The sequence below is a fragment of the Lissotriton helveticus genome, chromosome 8 (assembly GCF_964261635.1).
Source record: "Lissotriton helveticus chromosome 8, aLisHel1.1, whole genome shotgun sequence".
In the NCBI taxonomy this organism is placed as follows: Eukaryota; Metazoa; Chordata; class Amphibia; order Caudata; family Salamandridae; genus Lissotriton; species Lissotriton helveticus.
In genome coordinates this window covers 1,707,903,818-1,707,910,165 of record NC_136069.1, presented here as the reverse complement: position 1 = coordinate 1,707,910,165, position 6,348 = coordinate 1,707,903,818, and positions in this window count along the sequence as shown.

Below are 6,348 nucleotides of genomic sequence, written 5' to 3'. Positions count from 1 at the left end.
TAGGGGTATAACTGATATAGAACATACACAAAAAAGCAACATTAATTTAAACCAATGCAAGGAGAGTTTCATTAAAAAGATTGAATAGAACAATACAATCATCTCACCCACAAAAGAAACAAAAACCAAGGCTATAGTTTTGGCTTTAGTGCAAGGTATGCAGCAAAGGAGTAGTCAGAAAATGAAAATACACCCCACTTTGAACCACAGCTCCTATGGCACCAAGCAAATGAAGCAAGCCACTGCGACCCTCTCCATAACAGCTTGCTTTTCTCATCCATCCAATAATCTATCTATTCACATTTTTATCCTTCCATCCACTCATTGATATCCACCATTTCCCGATTAAATACTGGCATCCATTCAATCTTCATCCCTTATTCAGTCTGTCACTATTCCATCTGCCTGTCCACCTATTACTATCCAAACCTATCTATGCATATTCAAACCTATTCATTTAACCCTATCCATCCACCCATCCATTCATTCATCCAGATACCCCTTCACTCAGTCATACGTCCTCTCACTCACCCATCCCCTTTTAATGCATCAATGTATCCAGCCATCTATTCATCCATCCATCCTTTTGCTCGTCCATCCAGCCTTTCACTCCAACCATCCATTCATCTGTCTACCCCTTTGCTACATCCATCATCCAATCTCCCTTTCACCCAATCCATTGTTATCTATCCTTTCACTCAGCCATCCATCTTTTCACACATTCATCCATTTGCCATTTCACTCATACATACATCCTTTCACTCACTCATTCACCCATTTGTCCATTCACTCATCCATCCATCCATTCACCTTTTAACTCATCCATCTCTCTGCTCATTCATCCATCCATCCATCCATCCATTCATGCATCCATTATGTCATCAGTAATGTCACTGCCCATGTCATGAGTGATGTAATATGTGAAGTCATAAGCAGTACATTGCAGGGGGGTTCACTTGTTATGTATGAGTTAAATGTGAGCCTAACTATAATGCCCCTTTAACCTCTGGGTTTTTTTCATTGAATTTCTAAGGTTTTTTATTCTATTTCCTTACTATAACATCCCTGAAACTTTAGGTGTTTTTGCAGTGAATTTCTAAAGTTTTTGTGATATTGTTTCCTAACTATAATGTACCTGTAACCGTTGTTTTTTTTAAGTGAGTTTAAAAAAATATATCTTTCCTAACTGTTACCACTAACCTTTGACAGTGAGGGTATGAATTAGCGCATGAGTGTTTCATTAGGTGTATGAGTCTCTGAATGAGTCTCTGATTGAGTGTGTGATTCTCTAAATGGGTATCTGAGGAGGTGTATAAGTCTCTGAGTGGGTTTTTGAGTAGGGTCCCAATTCAAAGAACTAACTTAAGACAAAATCCTAAACTTACTACTATTTTGGTATTCACAGAAGGCACTTACTCATTTTGGTATTCCCAGAAGGCACTTATTATTTTATAAATTAAAAGCTTGGGCTGAAACTTTGGCCAAAACTGAATTTGATTCCGGCTCATTTTGCAGTAGGGTTTCAAAAACATCTCTTATCTAGGATTCTTAGGGAAATGTTGTCACATTTGTAAGCCTGTCTGCTAAAGCGCTGGGTGGGATTTCTAGCTATTCTGAAGTGTTGTTTTTTTAATGAATACTTAAAGTCCAAATTTGTTTTGTGAAATATCGAGGCTTGTGTCTCGATTTAAACCACATTTGGGGCCCCCGGCCACAATTAGAACCCCTTACAAACTCTCTCTCTGCTGCAGCAGCGCATGCTTGGCACGAGAGCTGAGGGTGTGCAGGTAGCAGAAGAACTCATTCCTACTTGACTCAGTCTTCCACATAAAACGTTAACGTGAAATTGTTGTGAATTACCACATACTGAAGTGTTGCCACACACACATTTTGTCAGGTATGACTTTATGAGAATTGTGCTAGGAAGAATGTAACATTACAAGTTTGATCCTTCAGAATGCTTGAAAACATGCAGTATTACTGCATTATCCACCATTATGTGATGCAAAACAGGCAGGTGATACAGCTCCAGGTAAATGCTACACCCAGCTGTAACGGTATTTAAACAGTGTCAGTGTACCAGCCAGTGCATACAATTAGGCGCTCCTAACAAGGCTCTGTCTGTTTTAAAACTTCAGTATGAATTAATATAATGACCTTTTATCCACAGTGCTGAGTAATTGCACAGTTAGTGTAGAGTAAGTACTGCAGCGTGAGTTCCTATGATGAACTTAAATTTATAGTGCTGAGTACTTGCACAGTTAGTGCAGAGGGAGTGCTTCAGAATGAGTTACTATGATGAACCTCAATGCATAGTGCTGAGTACTTGCATAGTTAGTGTTGACAACGGAGAAACAGCAGCCCTCATCCTCCTAGACCTCTCCGCGGCCTTCGACACTGTCTGCCACCGTACACTAGTGCAGCGACTCAGCAACGTCGGAATCCAGGAGAAGGCACTGGAGTGGATCATCTCCTTCCTCGCCGGAAGTACACAGAGAGTCCGCCTCCCCCCGTTCAGATCTGAAGCCACCGAAGTCATCTGCGGCGTTCCTCAAGGCTCCTCGCTCAGTCCAACCCTCTTCAACGTCTACATGAGACCCCTCGCAGACATCGCACACCAGCACAACCTCAACATCATCTCCTACGCCGACGACACCCAGCTGATTCTCTCCCTCACCAACGACCCCGCCACCGCCAGAGCCAACCTTCACGAAGGGATGAAAGAGGTAGCCGATTGGATGAAGAACAGCCGCTTGAAACTGAACTCGGACAAGACGGAAGTCCTCATCCTGGGATCCTCACCCTCCGCCTGTGATGACTCCTGGTGGCCCCCCGCCCTAGGCATCGCACCCAAACCAACAGACCACGCACGCAACCTAGGCTTCATCCTGGACTCCTCCCTCTCCATGACCAGACAAGTCAACGCCGTCTCCTCGTCGTGCTTCATGCTCCGTAAGATCTTCCGATGGATCCCCACCGAGACCAGCAAGACGGTCACCCAGGCCCTCGTCACCAGCCGTCTGGACTACGGCAACTCCCTCTACGCCGGAACCACCGCCAAGCTCCAGAAGAAACTCCAGCGGATCCAAAACGCCTCAGCAAGTCTCATCCTGGACATCCCTTGTCGCAGTCACATCTCCGGACACCTGAGAGACCTGCACTGGCTCCCGGTCAACAAGAGAATCACCTTCCGACTCCTCACCCACGCACACAAAGCCCTACACAACCAAGGCCCAGAATACCTCAACAGCCGCCTCAACTTCTACGCTCCCAAACGCCAGCTTCGATCGACCGGCCACGCCCTCGCCGCTGTCCCCCGCATCCGAAGAGCGACCACAGGGGGACGGTCCTTCTCCTACCTCGCCGCCAAGACATGGAACTCCCTCCCGACCTACCTCCGCCTGACCCAGGACCACCTCGCCTTCAGGAAGCAACTCAAGACCTGGCTGTTCGAGCAGTAGCGGACACCCCTCCCCCAGCGCCTTGAGACCCTCTGGGTGAGTAGTGCGCTATATAAATGCTTTGATTGATTGATTGATAGACTGACTGCTTCAGAATGAGTCACCATGATAAACTTAAATGCACAGTGTTGACTTCTTACAAAGTTAGTGTAGAGTGAGTACTCCAGTGTGAGTTGCTACGATGAACTTAAATGCACAGGGCTGAGTACTTGCACAGTTAGTGTAGAGTGAGTACCTCAGCGTGAGATACTATGATGATCTTAAAAGCACAGTGCTGAGTACTTGTACAGTTAGTGTAGAGTGACTACTTCAGCGTGAGTTAATATGATGAACTTAAATGCACAGGGCTGAGTACTTACACAGTTAGTGTAGAGTGAGTACCTCAGCGTGAGATACTATGATGATCTTAAATGCACAGTGCTCAGTACTTGCACAGTTAGTGCAGGGTGAGTACATCAGCATAAGTTATTACGATGAGACTAAATTCACAGTGCTCAGTACTTGCACAGTTAGTGTAGAGTGAGTACGTCAGCGTAAGTTACTATGATATACTTAAATGCCCATGGGTGAGTACTTACACAGTTAGTGTAAAGTGAGTACCTCAGCCTATGATACTATGATGAACTTAAAAGCCCAGTGCTCAGAACTTGCACAGTTAGTGTAGAGTGAGTACTTCAGCGTGTGTTACTACGACGAGACTAAATGCACAGTGCTGAGTACTTGCATAGTTAGTGTAGAGTCACTACTTCAGCGTGAGTTACTATGATGAACTTAAATGCACAGGGCTGAATACTTACACAGTTAGTGTAGAGTGAGTACCTCAGCGTGAGATATTATGATGGACTTAAATGCACTGTGCTGAGTACTTGCACAGTTAGTGTAGAGTGAGTACTTCAGCGTGAGTTACTATGATGAACTTAAATGCACAGGGCTGAATACTTACACTGTTACTGTAGAGTGAGTACCTCAGCGTGAGATGCTATTATGAACTTAAATGCACAGGGCTGAGTACTTACACAGTTAGTGTAGAGTGAGTACCTCAGCCTATGATACTATGATGAACTTAAAAGCCCAGTGCTCAGAACTTGCACAGTTAGTGTAGAGTGAGTACTTCAGCGTGTGTTACTACGACGAGACTAAATGCACAGTGCTGAGTACTTGCATAGTTAGTGTAGAGTCACTACTTCAGCGTGAGTTACTATGATGAACTTAAATGCACAGGGCTGAGTACTTACACAGTTAGTGTAGAGTGAGTACCTCAGCGTGAGATGCTATTATGAACTTAAATGCACAGGGCTGAGTACTTCCACAGTTAGTGTAGAGTGAGTACCTCAGTGTGAGATGCTATTATGAACTTAAATGCACAGAGCTGAGTACTTACACAGTTAGTGTAGAGTGAGTACCTCAGCGTGAGATACTATGATGATCTTAAATGCACAGTGCTCAGTACTTGCACAGTTAGTGTAGAGTGAGTACGTCAGCATAAGTTACTATGATATACTTAAATGCCCATGGGTGAGTACTTACACAGTTAGTGTAAAGTGAGTACCTCAGCCTATGATACTATGATGAACTTAAAAGCCCAGTGCTCAGAACTTGCACAGTTAGTGTAGAGTGAGTACTTCAGCGTGTGTTACTACGACGAGACTAAATGCACAGTGCTGAGTACTTGCATAGTTAGTGTAGAGTCACTACTTCAGCGTGAGTTACTATGATGAACTTAAATGCACAGGGTTGAGTACTTACACAGTTAGTGTAGAGTGAGTACCTCAGCGTGAGATATTATGATGGACTTAAATGCACTGTGCTGAGTACTTGCACAGTTAGTGTAGAGTGAGTACTTCAGCGTGAGTTACTATGATGAACCTAAATGCACAGGGCTGAATACTTACACAGTTAGTGTAGAGTGAGTACCTCAGCGTGAGATGCTATTATGAACGTAAATGCACAGGGCTGAGTACTTACACAGTTAGTGTAGAGTGAGTACCTCAGTGTGAGATGCTATTATGAACTTAAATGCACAGGGCTGAGTACTTGCACAGTTAGTGTAGAGTGAGTACCTCAGTGTGAGATGCTATTATGAACTTAAATGCACAGAGCTGAGTACTTACACAGTTAGTGTAGAGTGAGTACCTCAGCGTGAGATACTATGATGATCTTAAATGCACAGTGCTCAGTACGTGCACAGTTAGTGTAGAGTGAGTACGTCAGCATAAGTTACTATGATATACTTAAATGCCCATGGGTGAGTACTTACACAGTTAGTGTAAAGTGAGTACCTCAGCCTATGATACTATGATGAACTTAAAAGCCCAGTGCTCAGAACTTGCACAGTTAGTGTAGAGTGAGTACTTCAGCGTGTGTTACTACGACGAGACTAAATGCACAGTGCTGAGTACTTGCATAGTTAGTGTAGAGTCACTACTTCAGCGTGAGTTACTATGATGAACTTAAATGCACAGGGCTGAGTACTTACACAGTTAGTGTAGAGTGAGTACCTCAGCGTGAGATATTATGATGGACTTAAATGCACTGTGCTGAGTACTTGCACAGTTAGTGTAGAGTGAGTACTTCAGCGTGAGTTACTATGATGAACCTAAATGCACAGGGCTGAATACTTACACAGTTAGTGTAGAGTGAGTACCTCAGCGTGAGATGCTATTATGAACGTAAATGCACAGGGCTGAGTACTTACACAGTTAGTGTAGAGTGAGTACCTCAGTGTGAGATGCTATTATGAACTTAAATGCACAGGGCTGAGTACTTGCACAGTTAGTGTAGAGTGAGTACCTCAGCGTGAGATACTATGATGATCTTAAATGCACAGTGCTCAGTACTTGCACAGTTAGTGTAGAGTGAGTACGTCAGCGTAAGTTACTATGATATA